Source organism: Desmodus rotundus, chromosome 11, assembly GCF_022682495.2.
Source record: "Desmodus rotundus isolate HL8 chromosome 11, HLdesRot8A.1, whole genome shotgun sequence".
In the NCBI taxonomy this organism is placed as follows: domain Eukaryota; kingdom Metazoa; phylum Chordata; class Mammalia; order Chiroptera; family Phyllostomidae; genus Desmodus; species Desmodus rotundus.
The window spans coordinates 80,043,221-80,060,214 of NC_071397.1; the positions used below are offsets into that span (position 1 = coordinate 80,043,221).

At 38.2% G+C, this 16,994-nt stretch overlaps 1 long non-coding RNA gene across 1 annotated transcript; it reads left to right on the plus strand.

The window, feature by feature from the left end:
* The first annotated feature begins 4,032 nt into the window (after positions 1-4,032).
* LOC123478894 (uncharacterized) lies at positions 4,033-13,367 on the plus strand. The gene is made up of 3 exons (XR_006654299.2): positions 4,033-4,176; positions 6,778-6,931; positions 12,051-13,367. It is a non-coding gene; the product is annotated as an uncharacterized lncRNA (long non-coding RNA).
* The last annotated feature ends 3,627 nt before the right edge of the window (positions 13,368-16,994 follow it).

Consider the following 16,994-nt stretch of genomic DNA (forward strand, 5'->3'; position numbering starts at 1 on the left):
AATATAAATGCACGTTATCCATAGAAACTTTATTCCTGTTTGTGGAGTAATTAAATCTTCTCAAATGCATCTATCTTTGTAGTGAAGCTACATTTAAGGAACAGAATTGATTAATTTGAGTTTCATTTTCTATCTTCATTCTGAAAAAGAAAGTACACAAATAAATTATAACCCGACCAAAAGTAAGAAGTCAGTTGAAATATTTTAAAATTTATTGCTCTCTTGCATCCACAAATTGGATAACTATTCTCTAACATTATGCACTAGTCACAGTTATATGTACTTATACTCTGCCTGACATCTAAATATAAACTGACAAACAAAAAAAAGATGTACCTTCATTGTTTCAAAAACTCTTGAAATATGCTTTTGTTTCATATATGGAACTTTTTGCATGTTTACATTTTATACGGTGATTTAAAAATTATTTTTCACAAGAAACAGGTAACTCATCCATCAGTAGTATAATTGAAGTTTTGAATTTAACAAGCAAGCTGTGACCCTGGCCGGTGAGTCTCAGTTGTTCGGAGCACTGTCCTGTACACCTAATGTTGTGGGTTCGATCCCCAGTCAGGGCAGGGCGTGTACAGCAGCAACCAATCCACATTTCTCTCTTTCATAGATCTCTCTCTCTCTATTTCTCTCTCTCTCTCTCTCTCTCTCTCACTCACTCTCTCTCCCTCTCTCTCTCTCTTTATCCCTCTGCCACCCATCTCTTCTTTAAAAGCAATGAAAAAAATGTCCTTGGGTGAAATTTTAAAAATTATAAATACACTTATTTTTTATAAGAAATGAGAGAACTATGAGAACGGCCCAAGCACTCAAGTATCCATTAATAGAGGATCCAAAGCTGATTTTTAAGGAAACTGTATTAAGAAACAGAGCAAAAAGAAACGTATAGGTACTTCTTGCTAAACCACTTGCAATGTGCATATTCTTGAGTGATTTTTAAAGTCTCGGGTTTTATTTAGTTGTATTTCCAACTGCTTAGTTTAATCTGTATTGACTCAGGAGTAGAAATGTATCAGAGAAGTTTCCTGCTGTGCTAAAGTGGAAGGTTTAGTTGCTCCTAAACCTTCCACTTGCTCCTTCTTGTGCCTGGTTAGGGACAACTTGCAAGGCCCTAAACGGTCATCTGGAACACCACACCCAGAGGAATAGGCTGCATTCTCTAGATGTGTGTCCAATCTAAATAACAGAAAGAGCTGTTTTTATTTTATTTGCGGCAGCACTAGCTGATTTTATTGTTTGTCAGTTGAGTGAGAAACCAGGAGCTCTGAGGAGGAAAATTGGGCCAGAGAAACCATGAGGTACTTGGCACAGTGCAAATAGAAGTTAAGAGGATGCTGTGACTAGCTGAACCGCCCAGGTAGTAGGGCCGAGGTAGTTCTAATTGTGCAGTGGCAAAATATTCAAACTCAAAAGATCTCAATCTGGATGATCAATACATGCATTCATGCCACACAAAACAAAACAAAAACAATCTTATGCTGTTAATCGCTTATCTCAGTTGATGTCACAAACCCAAGCCACATCATCTTCAATTCCTAGCCTCCTAAACATAGGCAGTAATTAGTCACCATGTCTTGCAGATCATGTTTCAAAATGTTTGTCAAACGAACCTTCCCCTCTCCATTTTTCCAGCCACAGGTCAGGAGAGTCTCCACCCTGCAATCCACACTCCTGCTTCGACACATCATTTACTGCTCTTGGTTGAGACTTTGTATCTGTATTCATTCTTCCAGGCCATTCACACCCCTTACTTCCAGCAAAGTGATCCCTCTCCTCTTAGCATGCCCCCACTAACATATTGGTATTGATACCATAGTATTCCCACATGCACCGTGATTAGATGATGGTAATTTTTCTCTCTCCCAGGAGGCAACACTTCCTGTTGAGTCCAGGACTTGTCTCATTCAGCTTTCTGTGCCCAGCATGTGATTCATGTTCAACAATTTATTTTAGTTTAAACAAAGTGACCATAGAACAACCAAACAGCACTCAAAATTAGCAATTCGAGGTAAATTTACTCATTGATAACATATAAGATTTAGTTTGCTTTCTGCATTTTTCACAATCTTTATACATGCTTTACAGTATCCTCAGAAGCTAGGGATCAATTCATGTTTGAAAAAATTTGAGAAACAGAGTGACTTAGAGTCAAATTCTCATTTTTTATTTACTTATTTTAGAGAGAGGGGAAAGGAGGGAGAAAGAGAGGGAGAGAACATTGATCCCACCACAACCTAAGGATGCGCCCCTGTGGGAATCGAACCAGCGACGTTTCACTTTGAGGGAAGAGGCCCAACCACCTGAGCCGCACCAAGCAGGGTGTCAAATACTCGTAGTAGCAGGGGTCCTTGATAAGCCCTCAGCTCCGGCATCCTAAATAGTATGCATTTCTTGGGACTTGTGGCTCTTATGCCTTATGTCATCTCAGAATGCAAATGAGCGCTGGTCACAGGAAACCTGCAGGAGGCACCCAAGCAGTGTCACATAAAAAAGCTGATAAAGAGAAAAAAAATAACGGAATTCACTTCCTAAATGCTAAAGCTGCTCTTATTTTACGTGCACTTTTATTTCCCTAAGTAGAGAAGCTTCCCATATCACGTAGCATATTTCAGGAACAAGAAATACCAGTTGGTTAGAGCTATAATTGTATTTTCTTTTCCTCGACGTGATAAAAATTATTTAAGTACCTCTCTCTGGGTTTCTTTCTAAGTACTGTACATAACAGGTTAAGAAACCACATAAATCATTTAAGTACTTGTAGTGTCTGTAAATAATAGTAATATTTAACATCTAATACCATTTTATTATATAATTTCAATCAACCATTGCTAAAGCCCTTTTAGCCAAGAATTATTTTTACCCTCATTTTACAGATGAAGAAAATTGAGCAGCATGAAGGGTGGATAATTTGATCACGGTTGCATAGCTACGAAGTGGCAGATCCTGGAATCAAACCCAGCCACATGTGGTTCCAGACCCACGCACTTAATCCCTACTTAAGCTTTGTGCTGGGGTGAGGGGAGACTTAGGGACCAGAACGACTGGGGGGTGGGATGCTACTGAGCAGTTCAGCCAAATTTCATTATTCAGTAACTATATATATATTACCTTTAAAAATTTGTTTCTTTCCAAGTTTAAACCTCCCTGGTATATGTATGTGTGTATACACATATAAATAGATATAGGTTGATAAATATATTTTACTCTGAACTATCTAGAATCTTTTTTCTAAGATGGAGAAATAGACAAAATATACAAATACATTTTGAAGAGGAACTAAGAAAATACTTGTAGATATTTGAGAAGTCTTAGAAACTACAAGTTTAGATATGAGATTAAAGAAAAATAGCCACGAATTTTTTTCATTATCCTGGGAACAAAAGAGGCCGTTTTCAGAAGACAGTGAGTTTTCATTAATGCTGGGAACCTTTCCCACCAGCAAGGAAGCCTGAGCATCCCCTTGCCTTCTCTTGTGCCCTCAAGTGAGAGCTGAGTTATGACTGGCTGTCTTAGGAGGAAAATGTCTCTTACAGGACATAAGCTGGAGGGTGGCAGGGGGGCGGCTAAGGAAAGGCCCGCCATGTAGCTTGTAAAGAGCAGCAGCTGTGGCCTGTTTTTACTAATATCTGACATGTTTCTTTGGCCACTCGCCAAATTGAGCTGTACCCAGCACTTCTCCCATCCTTCCTGTGCCTGCAGGATCCTTTGTGCCTGCTACTTGAGACTCCAGTCCACTCCAAGTCAATCCCTTCGGTTCCTTCCTCCCCTTAATGTGCAGGCATCCCACCCTAATTAATTAACCCAACACCAACTTCATGCAGGACCTTCCCACACTTTGCCCCTCATGCAGCCCAGAAACATCAGCACATTCCTTACTTCATCACTTGTCAACTCCCTTTCTGTTAAAGACCAGTGTCCCCTTTCCCTGACCTGGCCTCTGATTTGATCTCACTTTAAAGTATCCCACTTTAAGAGACAGTAACAAATGCTGCCTTTTTCCTGTTTGGTTTGTTTATTCACGTTCACCCGACCTGTTATAATTAAAGACAACGGACTTAGAAGAACAGCCCGGGAAGATACTTTATGCATTTGATATGTGGATAAACTCAACACTGGATTTGTAATGCAGCCTCACTTTGCCTATTACTAAATGTGTGAGCTTGGGTGAGTTTCTTGTTAAGCTCTTGTCATTTGTTCCAATACTAACTGAGCACCCGTTACTGTGCTAGTTTCTGTTCTAAATGCTAGTGCTGCATTTTAAAATAACAAAAATTAAAATAGCTACTTTCTGTGAAGCTTATAATTTAGGGAGGGGAGATGACCATCAACAAATGGATGTTTTAAAATATGCATAGATATCAAAAATATATAAATGATAAGGGAAGAATAAGAAGTGTTGAACTTGGAGTAGGAGGAAATGTGGCACCTTGGAATAGGATCATCAGAATCCCCAAATGTGATGACTGAATGCACCTAAGAAGGTGAGAGACTGAACCATGTGTATATCTGGGGGCGGGGGGAGTATCCCAGCAGAGAAAACAGCAAGTGCAAAGGCCCTGTCCCCTTTGCCTGGAGTGTTGAAGGACCAGCAGAGAGACAGCTATAGCTGGTGGAGAGCTGGCGAGTGGTAGGAGGTAATGTCAGAGTAACAGGGACACTGGAACATCAGGGGCCTTGTATGTGAGAATAGGGACTTTAGAATTTTCTGTGACTGAAATGGGAAGTCACTAGAGGGTATCGATTAGAAGCGTTACATGATTTGACTCGCCTTTCAAAAACCTGGTGTCAGATGGGTACTAGATTTGTCAAGGTGATCACCCTATAAGTTATTTAAATGTTTAATCACTATATTGTGCAGCTGAAACTAATATAATATTGTACATCAACTGTAACTGAAAAAAAACTTCAACTAATTTCTGTTTAAAAAGGGAAGAATAAGAGCAGTTGAGACCAGACTGACTGCCTGCTCAAATCCCAGTGCCACCACTTACTAGCAGTGTGACTTTAAGCTCACTACTTAACTTTTCTAAGCTTAAAATGTTAGTTTAAAGTAGAATCGATAGTAGTTTCTATTTCGTAAGGTTATTATGAAAAATCCATTACACAGCACTTGTTACCACAGAGCCTGACTCATGGACAGACCGGATACTTGCAGTTTTCAGACTGGTGAGAATCTGTGACATGATGTATGGGGAGCGCCTGCTCTGTGGTTCAGCACAGGGAGCACTTACATGTTATCTTAGCTTTATCATCTACTAACCTGCTGGCTTTTTTGAAATACCTTTGTACATTTTAAATGTAACAGTGTCACCTTAAAAAAGAGAGCAGCAAAAGTTCATGGATGATTTTCAGATGTCTCCGAGGGTTGATATAGAATTGATTGAGTGGTACCCTGAGAAAAGCACTCTCCTAGGCACTGGAAAGTCATATGTACTCAGGTGAAAAAGAATATTTAGAGATTCAGTGAAAGATAGAGAGGAAAAGATTCTTATCTTCCATATATATCTTAAATACCTATCTATAATTTTTTAAAGGAGAGTTACTTGAGACACATTGTTCGCTGACCCTGTTTTGTGGAGAAATAATAACTGGTCTTCTGAAAGAAAAGAAAAGTGCATTGCCAACTCCCTGGTCACATTACCACATGTGGAACCTACTGTTATCCGTTTTGATGATTCCGTACCTTTGGTTGCATTGGAGGTCTCAGAGGCCTACTGGTTCTTCACAGTCCTGCTTCATTACCCAAAAGTTATGTGGCTCATGCCTCATTTATTCCCTGAGACCTGGGCCACCTCATTCTTGGGGGGTGGATCTCGTCTTCCTCTTCCTTGCCCAGCATGCATGCACACACACACACACACACACACACACACACTCTTCCCAAACAAACACTCATACCCAAGGCATAGTCCTCTTAGGAAGCTCAACTACCTCTCCTTAGGTAGTTTTAATAGCCCTTCACAAGAAGAAAAGAAGGACTAATGTAGAAGCCTACAGTAGAGGGAGTTCTGGTTCTTTCCTGCCCTTCACATATCACCTTCTCAAAGGTCAGCCAAAATTTCATGTCTTTATTCTTATTTTACATAATAAAAAACCAAGGATATCCTTTTAAAATCAGGTGGGAAATTAGCCTTTTCTTATTGTTACTATTTTTTAAAATATGCTGTTCAGCACTGGGCCAGGTATACTTTTAAAGGACGTAAGCTCCAAATATATATATATAATGTCTTTTATAAATAATTTAAAATAAAAATAAGGTTAAACTCTGAATATGGTTTTATCTTTCAAGCAATACAAAAGTTGCAGTATGGTGAAATTAAAACAGCTTCTTGTTAGACTTCTAATTCCCTATTATGTATTTTCTTCCTTTATCCTGCTTATTGTGGGGTCCTGCTTAGCTGATGCCCTGTGGAGGAAGCCAGCCCCAATTCTGCCTAAGCAAAGCCAGTGCTCTAGAATTTTCCCTTGCTGACTTTTCCCCTAATAGTCACCAACTACACTAACAATCAGTTATACTTTTTTGCTTTATTTTAATGAGAACCATCAAATCATCAAAAGAGGCAGTAAGGGCAGGGAGAAGTGATGTTTAGACCTTTATGAAACAGAGATGTATGATTAGAATAATAAAATGCAAAACATCAAGAAGTTGAGTGTACCTTTTTTAATACAACCTTAGGAAAAGCAGTTAGAAACCTTAATTTTAGGGGCACTTTACTCCTAGATATATTGTATTTTGTTTATGCAAATGCTTGACCTTGCTTACAGGGACAAATGGGGAAAAGATGAAAACATGTAAGACAAGCTCCTCAGTTGTCTTTATCCTCCCAGCTGATTTCAGAACAAGCGAAAAGAAAATGTGGCCTCTATAGGTCTCATGTGAGGATGAATTGGCTCCATTTCTCCTAATACACTCTCCCAGGTGAGTGAGGTGCAGGGAGGAAGGATAGGGTTGTGGCTTTGACAATTCACCGCTTTTCCTTCCCTCCCTTAAAAGCAGTTTCTTTTGCACAAGCATTCAGAAGTTCTTGCTTTTTTAAATTTATTGGGGTGATATCAGTTTTAAAAAGTTTTACAGGTTTCAGGTGTACAATTCTATACATGTGAAATCTAATGAGCAAAAAAAACTGACAAACAAAATAGGAGTTGTTTTTATTTCCTCTCTTTCAGGCAACATCTCTCTTCAAGTTCTACCTCTCTCCTCTTCTCCTACAGAGGGCACCATTTTCACAGGGGCACACCCCGAGTTCCTGGGTTAGGGCCTGGCTTTGGCTGGAAATAGAGGCTATTCCAAATCTGTGCCAGGTGCTTTGTGCTGTCTCAGGACCCCTGTGCCAAGGCACCACTGGCCTATCCTCTAAATCAGGGCTCAATGGGGGCTCCCCGCTTCTGCACTCCTGCCCCACCCCGGTGAGGCCCACTGCAGTCCCTAAGAGCACCTCTTCCTGTTTCAAAGCCCGCAACTTGCACATCCCTCTTGTTATGAGCTCTTTACCAAGCAAAAGAGACGCCCGACCCCACGAGAAAGGATGGGATCCCCTTGTTTCCTTTATCCTCTCCTCCTTCTGTTACCCTCCAAGGGATGGAAGGGGCTGGTTTCCCCCTTCTTGCCGCAATCTGACTTTACCCGCATTCCCAGTAACTTTAGCCAGCTTCTTTCCTGGATCCATTAAGCAGGGACAGAAATTTAGCTAGCCAATAAAGAAACATTAATTGGGAAGTATTTCCAAACCATCGCACTTGTCTGCATAACAACAGTACTGATCGCCTATACGTCACTGGTTACAGGGCTTTCCTGCACAAAGCTGGGAGCTTCTTGAGAAGAGGTCTGCTTCTATTCTATCTGATGCTCAAGAGGTACACCACACAGCCCAGAACTTGGCACAGAGTCATTCTATGATTGATAAATAATGATCTAAGCCAAGATTTGGGTGAGAGTTTTCATCTTGGTGTTCCTAGTTTTGTATAATTGAAAGTGTAGCAAATATTTACTATCTTGTTGAAAGTCTTTATAATATAATCCCATACATACATACATACATACATACTTACATGCCTACATTAGTAATATTATGCTAGATAAAGCACCTGACTGTTTCTTGATTTAACAACAACATGGAGAGCATGTTTGCTTTTTAAAAACTTTAAAACTTTCCAGAGCCATTTTTTTTTCTTACTACAGTTCTGAAGGCTAGGAGTTTGAAATCACCGTGTTGGCAAGGCCTGGGTCAGAATCAAGGTCAGAAGACCTGGGGAAGAATCTTCCTTGCCACTTCAAGCGCCTGGTGATCGCCAGCTATCTTTGCCATTTCTTGGCTTGTGACTTCATAATTCCAATCTCTGCTTCCATCTTCACATGGCCATCTTCCCTTTGTGTCTCTGTCCAAATGTCTTCACTCTTATAAGGACATCAGTGTTTGGATTAGACCCACCCTTATCCAGGACAACCTTGTCTTACACTTGATTACACCTGCTAAGACACTATTTTTAAATTAGGTAACATTTACAGATTCTGGATAGACATGAACTGGGGAAATGCCATTTAACCCAGTACAACAATTATATATGGAGGTGTTGACACCCCAGTCTTGATACCTGACAGAACGAATAGACAAAAATCAGTAAGTATGTATCAGCCAACTCGACCTGACATTTACAGAACACTATAACCAACAACGGCAGAGAGCACAGGCTTTCAAGTGCACCTGAAACATTCACCAAGGCAGGTCGTATAAAAACCACATGGCAGTCCATCCCGAAGGACTGAAATCATACACAGTAAGGTTTCCAACAGGAAAATGGGATTAAAAAGAAAGCAATAACAAAAGACAAGTAAAACTCCCAAATATCTGAAAATTCTAAACATACTCTGTATAACACATTTCTAAGTAATTTTGAAATTACACAACAGGCTTCTAAACTTCTTTTATGCTTACAGAAGAAATTATAAGGACAATTAGAAACATTTTAAACTGAATGTTAATGACTACATAAAACATACAACATTTATTTTTTGCAAATTTATGTAGAATATTGGCATCTTGTGAACATTTGAAATAAAAGACGAGGGATGAGGAAAATTAAAGGGATTAGGGTAAGATGTTCTCATCAGCTGTCATTAAACTACCTTTATGTCAATATTTGTTTTTATTCTTATTTTTTGTCTTTAACATAGCTTTTACTTTATTAAAATATTGATTCCTAAAAGTTAGTACATCTACCTGCATCCCATGGGCTCCAACATCTCCTTAGACAGAAACAACCAAGATTTTCAAGTTTTTTTAAACTAGATTTATATTCTATAGCATATATGTGCATACCTGCATATTCTATATTGTATATAAAACATATCCATTTGTTGCAGGGTTTCTTTTTTTTTTTTTTTTAGGGGATTTTTTTTTTTATTGTTATTCAATTACAGTTGTATGCCTTTTCTCCCCATCCCTCCATCCCACCCCAGGTGAACCCAACTCCCTCCCCCCTTTCCACCCTCCCCCTTGGTTTTGTCCATGTGTCCTTTATAGTAGTTCCTGTAATCCCCTCTACCCACTGTCCCCGCCCCCACCCCCCACCCCCGCCCTGGCTATTGTTAGATTGTTCTTAACTTCAGTGTCTCTGGTTATATTTTGTTTGCTTTTTTCTTCTATTGCCTATGTTCCAGTTAAAGGTGAGATCATATGGTATTTGTCCCTCACCGCCTGGCTTATTTCACTTAGCATAATGCTCTCCAGTTTCATCCATGCTGTTGCAAAGGGTATAAGCTCCTTCTTTCTCTCTGCTGCGTAGAATTCCATTGTGTAAATATACCATAGTTTTTGGATCCACTTGTTTGCTGATGGGCACTTCGGTTGCTTCCAGTACTTGGCTATTGTAAATTGTGCTGCTATGAACATTGGGGTGCACAGATTCTTTTGGATTGGTGTTTCAGTGTTCTTAGGGTATAATCCCAGCAGCGGAATTACTGGGATCTATGAGCGTAGAGCTGTGCTGAGCCTTGCTGAATATTTAAATTTTGCAAAGGGTTCTCTGGAGAGGGCTCAACAGCTTTTATTGGATTCTTAGAGGAATTCATGAACCTGAAACGCTAAAAAGCAGCTTTAGAGAGTAAAGTGCATTTCGATAGTACTCGTTCCCCTCTGTATTCTCTTCCCTCCAGTGACCTGTTAGGGCTCTATTCTGGTACTGACGTTTTGGATGTCTAAGTAGGAAACATTGCAGAACATTGAGAACAATCCTTTCAATGCAAAGAATGACCAGATGTGATAACATAACACAGCCCTGTTGAAGGCTCTTGACTTGTTTAAAATTTAAGTAGCATTACATCTTTTACAGAACTGGCTTAGAAGAAGCATGGAAACAGCTTTTATACTGTCTATGGGGCCAAAAAATAAATGCAGCTCTGCACATTTTTTATTTGAAAGTATTCACGAGTGACACGCGAGGCATAAACGCTGGCCAAAGCCACAGCTAAGCATTGTGGTTCTTTTTTAAACTGTATGTTTTTAGGTCAAGACCATTTAGGAATCAGTTCATGTCCTAATTATTAAATTTTCAATAAATCCAGAAAAAAAATGTCTAAAAAATGTGCCTCAAGTGTTGCCTTTCGGTTAAATAGCCATGACAACTTTTAAAAATCCAAACAAAATTGATCAACGGGCTGTGCAAACAGTCACACAGGCTGAAGAGGACTCTCCTACTCAGATTCACAAGGACAGTGTCCCAGAGGAAGCTCGGCGAGATGTTGAGGAGCGAAATTAATGAGATAGATGTGTGCTGGGAAGGATGATTCTACACACATGTTCTGAATGCTTCTGCTTAGATGAATGCTTTCCTGCAAATAAAACTGGTTATCATCGAGTTCGGGTCAAACAATGCAGCTATAATGATGAATCTACCGTAAGTGAGGTATTTTGTCATTCAGAGCCAAGATATGAAAGTTATTCCAGAAAAATATTAAATGAGCAAAAACACTTCAGAATCTTTAAACACAGCACATGTAAAAGTGTTAACCTGTGTGACAATGGATAATGAAACCTCAAAACAAATCCAGATCTTTAATGTCCTCAAGGTATAAGGGTCAGTATTATAGAGCATGGAAAAAACGCATACCTTATGTAACATGCCATTTAAATATATACGGCTCTCTTCCCTCTCAGAATAAAGTGTCTGCCATTCACCCTTAATTATGGTGCTGACGTCTGTGTTGGATCCACTTCCATCTTGAAAAGGTTCACTGAGATGAACATGAATAGGTTTCTCTAACAAAGCTTGATAATTTGCTTTCAGAGGGATAGTAACATTACAACTAAAACATTGTCTTTGAACGAAAAAGCCAAGATGTATCTATGCACTTTTCACATCATGTGCTTTGCTTCAGGGTACTTTCAGAGATGTAGTTCATTTATTAATAACAGTGTGGGTTAATATAAATGAGAGAGTGATGATTCCAGGAAATGAGACCCTCAGAAGGCAATGTCACATTTTCCTGCTCCCTGAAAATCGGTCTTCAGTGTCAGGAACATCCAGTGGGTCACATCATCACCTCCAATGCTTTCTCTTCCCTACCACGTGTCACTGAGTTAACAAACCCACACTCTTAAGCTGTGTTTTCTAACTTAGTTTGATTCAAGCTGTGGTTTGGGTCTATTTACTTTTTTTCACTCCCCAGTGGTGATTCCCAAATGGCAGAAGTTACAAGAAAACCTGAGGCGTTCTGAGAAATGTTGTTTGGCAATCCTAGTTATTATCCATGAGCAGTCACACCCTCACAGTGTCACTGTTTTTGACCAGTACACAGAAGTTGTAACTCGTGGGTCTACAGGGCCAGGTGGTTTCTATGAGGCCAATGGAGAATAAAAAGTGTGCGGCCCCCAGAAAATGGGCAATTATTATTCAAATTCATCAGTCAACTTATGAAAAAAAAACACTAAGTGTGGCTTTTCAAAGTTATTTCAAGACAACCTAGATATCTGATTTTTATGTGAATACTCCTGATTGCTAAATGCCTACACTAATTCCAAATTTTTTGACTATTGTGTAAGCCTGCAGGCCTGACCCGAGAGCAAACATTTCACAAGTATGTGACCTCTGAAATAAGACCTCTCCAAACCGTCGTCAGCCATGCAGCCATGTGAACTTGGACGAGTGACTTCATCTGCAGGATGGATGAGAAGGTTGCCTTAGCAACGACCCCAGGGGTCCTTTGCAGGGTGCAGGGTACCTACTCATGGATTCTGAATCATAAGCATCCTCTCCACATCCAGTACCAAGACAAGAGCAGGGCTCCTGACCCAACCATGGAGTAAAGGATGGAGCGTACCTCCATCTGCCAAGACCCAGTGTGACTAGCTTTCTGTGCTCAATTCCCCAACATTGATTTTTTTAATTTAATGTAAAGAAAAAACTTTGCACTTCTAACTATAAAATCAACTACAATTTACCGTAGAAAAATTAGTAAATACGGATAAAGGGGAATCTCTTTAAACCATTCACAGTCCCACTAGTACCTTGGTATAGATCCTTTCAAATCTCTCTATGTAGATATTATTTAGAATAATGACATCATGCCAAATGCATTTTTGTTCTCTGCCTTTTCTATTTAATATGTTTATTCAAGTAATACTGATTCTTTAAAGGAATAAAGATGCAATTCTTGTAAGATTAATTTGAATTTACTTTATACAACATAAGCATGAGTGTGTCCAATTGGTCAGAAGTATAGTGTTGAGGATAAAAAAATATATAAAAGAAAACAAAATGCAAAGCAACCTTTCTCTCCCAAAACACAGCTTTCCTCAAATCACCCACTGATTTAAATATAGAATTTTCAAAATGTTAAGAAATGTAGGAGTGTTATTCTCTAATAGTAAAGCCTTAGAAATCTAAGTGAAAACAGAACAGAATATATTCATTATATCAGGAGGGATATTACTTAGATATAAGAACAAAATACTAGAGGATATAAGCTGTTAGTCTGAGTGATGAACCTGGAGGGCGTGGGGATGGGAAGACAGGAGGGTCACTGCACCAGTTCTGAAAAGTCTGCAGTGCATATGTGATCAGAACAAGAAAAACAAATGCAATTCATACATATTAACATTCAGTAAATGTATTATTTACCACATACTAACATAATCAAATCTTTGTTAATAATATAAGTAAAATGCCAAGTATTTTGAATTTTCTTTTTTACTAAATCACTTACAAATTAAAACTAATATAACATTTTTAAAAATTAATTTGTAATTCAGCAGTGGTACAAATTTCTGCTCACATTTCCCTAGAAGATGAAATTAGGAAAATAAATGACCAACAGACTAAGTCAGAGATGAGAAAGAAGTCAACATTTTAGAAGGTTTCCCTCTATTTCTTCCCCTTCTCTTGACCAAGAAATCACTTACAAAAGCACACAGCCAAGAGCGGATGAGTTGCAGAGCAATGCTGAAGAACATAGATAATACAGCAGGACGGTGACACGTTTTCCTTAGAAAAAAAGTCTCCCCCCCTCAGCAGCTCCAAACACTAACACAGACTTTATTCCCAAATAAGTTTTCCTTGTAGACCTGATTGCTTTAAAAGCAAAACTTTGCAGAAAGACATATATTAGTAGATTTGATGTATTCTATAGTCTCATAGTTTCCTCTGAAAGTTGGACGCACCAATATTGGGTCTATTTAATATAACAAGACCCATAAAAATCTATTAAAGATACTGTGTCACTTGTCATCCTAATGTTCAGAAATTATTAGGCCCACCTAAAGCTGATAGAGCTTTCCAAATTTTCATTCGCTTCCTGTATACAAGCCACTGATAAATCTCTTCCTTGGTAAGTAAGCATCCTGTTCCCCATTTCTGAGATTAAATAAATCAATTTTATGAAGTCATCTTGCAATACAGATGCTCCCTTTTCCCTACCCACATATTCTAATAAAAATTTAACAAGAAAATTTTAAAACATCTCGTCAACATTGTTTCTACAAAGCAACTGTTAGTTATAAACGGTCTTTTATGTCTCAAGGAGATTTAAGATACTTCAAAGACTTGGTCTAAACCCCCTAAATCTAGGTTGTTCTCATGTATTTTCTAAAACATGTTGAGTTTAATGATTAAATTTTTTGAAGTGTTTTGTTATGCACTAGAAAAATTTAAACTGATCTCATTCTAAAAAACAAATATTTCTGGAATTTCCATTATTGCTAGTTCTTATTTTTTAAAAAGATAAGTGTCTTTTTTTAAAGATAAAGTGTCTTTGTTCACTGTTTTTATATAAATGTCATTGAATTTAAAAAAATAACACATCTCATCTGCCCAAGGCAATGTATATTAACATATTTTGATGCATGTTAAAAAAACAAACTCCTCACAACTTAGTTCTTGTAGATGGTCTCCTAGGTTACTCTTCTTGTCAGGGAAGAGGCTGATCTGTTTTCTTTTAGTGTATCCTGTGGGTCAGTGGCAAGAAAAAACAAATAAAAGCAATCTAGATAATTATTGGGAGTTTGTGCAAATATTAAATACAGGAAGCACACTCATCTGAATCATTCAGTTAATATTCAGTGATACATAGATAGACTTCTAAAATCCTGACTTGAATAAGCTATAAAATCATGCAAAACAGTAAGTATTTTAAACTAAAAGTCATGATATATGGGTTTTTTTCCCCAAAGTTTTGAGTGATAACATAAACAGGGTTTAATCTGGTAGGTTTGGGTTATTTGAAATAAAAAAAAATTGAGGGCACTGTTTTTTATTTATTTATAAGAAAGCTTCAGTGGACCAAAGAAGTATTTGCTCAGCTTTCCACTGTTCTTTACACTAGTAAGAACCATAAAGAAAAAAATGTACTATTTATTGGTTTAGCACATATTTTGAAATTTTTACAACCAAGAGGAACACAGACAGTACTTTAAAGGTTCATTTCCTCTAAAATAAAACAACATGTAGCTCTTGCCGCTGGCTGGATATACTCCCCTCAGTTTCAAAATTGGAGAATAAAAGAATCAAATGTTTATTTGTTCTATTTGTTCTAATGCCAGCTCTATCCATGCAAAGTAACAGAAGCTTTAAGGACATTCATTTACATGCTTACTTTGCCCAATGAGATGCCTAGTGTTCCCATAATACGTGTAATACACAGGAAGTGATAAGTGCTCACTGGGCATTAAAAGATCATCTATTAAAAACTAGCCTTAGCATGAGATTTATTCAGAATTGAATCATGGCTGTAATTATTCTTTGCTTTGTGATTTCTGCATTTTAAAATATTTCCAAAATGAATGAAATGCACCTATTAAAAAAGGGGGGAAAATTAATCATAGTTCCTAAAGTCTCAAGATTTAGGGGCAGATGAAACACCATCAATTTCCTGGTCCAGCTCAAAAACAAACAGAGACACTGATAAAGACAAAGTACATGAGATCTCCCTCCCCTCAGAAGGAAAAAATGCTTTCAGTTGATATTTTGTAATGGTTGCTGCTAAAACACCGTACTAATAGTGAAAACCTGAGTTTATTCTGTCACTGATTACAAAATTAACATCTTAACAATGTTCTCTTTTTATTCCATGCTAATAACCCTAAATAAGAAAAAAATGGAGCACTTGTGTGTCTAGTTACTACAGTTCAAATATTTTTCTATCCCCTCCTCCCCCACCACCCCTATCTTACCCCTCACACACTCACATGTATACACACACACACACACCAAGAGTTGTGTATCTTGGCACATGGTAATCATTGAAGCAATTGTTAATATTTACTGGATAGTCATGGTATTAGTTAGGCAAGGACACTCTACCTGTACCACTTCAACTCATGAAATTACAAAAAGGATACTTTTTGTAGTTCCGGGCCTGCCTCTGAACACTCAGAGCCCAGGTGCCTGTGGTTGAAGATCAGTGTACCCTAGCTGCTTTCTCATTTCTCTGTATTTTGTTCATGATCCAGCCCTCTCTTCGTCAATAGAGAATCTCCAAAAGACTTATTTGAAATGTAAACATTTTTAAATTCCCAATAAAATACATGCTTATTTTCCAATTGCTATTCATTCTCTTTTCCCCAGAACATGAGCCTTGACAACCTATGTACCAAAGTAGCCCAAACTGTTTAACTGCCCAGATAATAATATAGTTACTAATATTCTGTAGAGCAAGGGGATAAGAGAGAAGGTAATAAGTATCCTGAGAATGAAATGCAAGTTAACTATCTAGATTGCCAAAGACCATGCTAAATTTTTTATTCCCTCTGATACAGGCAGTAGATTTTATAATGCATTCACTCCATCATTCCTTCTTTCCTTTATTCACTCAGCTTTGTGTCTTTTAAGCTTAACTGGAAGCCAATAGACAGTCTCTATGAAGGTTTAAGGAAATGAATTGCATGCAACTAATGTCGATATGGCTCTAACAATATTAATTACTGTATCCTATTATGAGAATAGGTTTGCAGGAGGGCACTTGTCCTATAATATGTAAATGAAACAGAGTTACATATTTTTGTATAACTAAGAAGATAAACATGCAGAGCTACTAGGACTAAGTTTATTTATATCCATAAAAGGAAATCAGGTCTCATTTCTTTTCTGCAAAGAAAATTATCAGAGAATCATTCTGCAGTGAAGAAACCTATGCCTAGGGTACCCAAGTACATCAAATAGTTTTAACATTTTTCATTGCACCAGAGCTCCTTCCAAAATAGTTAGCACCAAAATATGTTTTGTCCGGTGCAACAGCACACTTGGAACTAAGCTGTCCAAAGTTCAGGGAGATGTGTGCTGGGCTGGAGCTCTGTGCAGGAAGTGCAAAAGCAGGAAAGGGGTCAAAGCTTTGGCCAATTAGATGTCAACAGCGTGGAGGGTCTTCCTGTGAACTTCATGCCCCAGGATTTCATGCAGCCATGTCTAAAACCCATTCTCAAACCACTCACCGAACCCAATTCCAAAGTCACTTCCTGTCTTTACAATTTTTTTAGAGGGACTTTGGGAATACA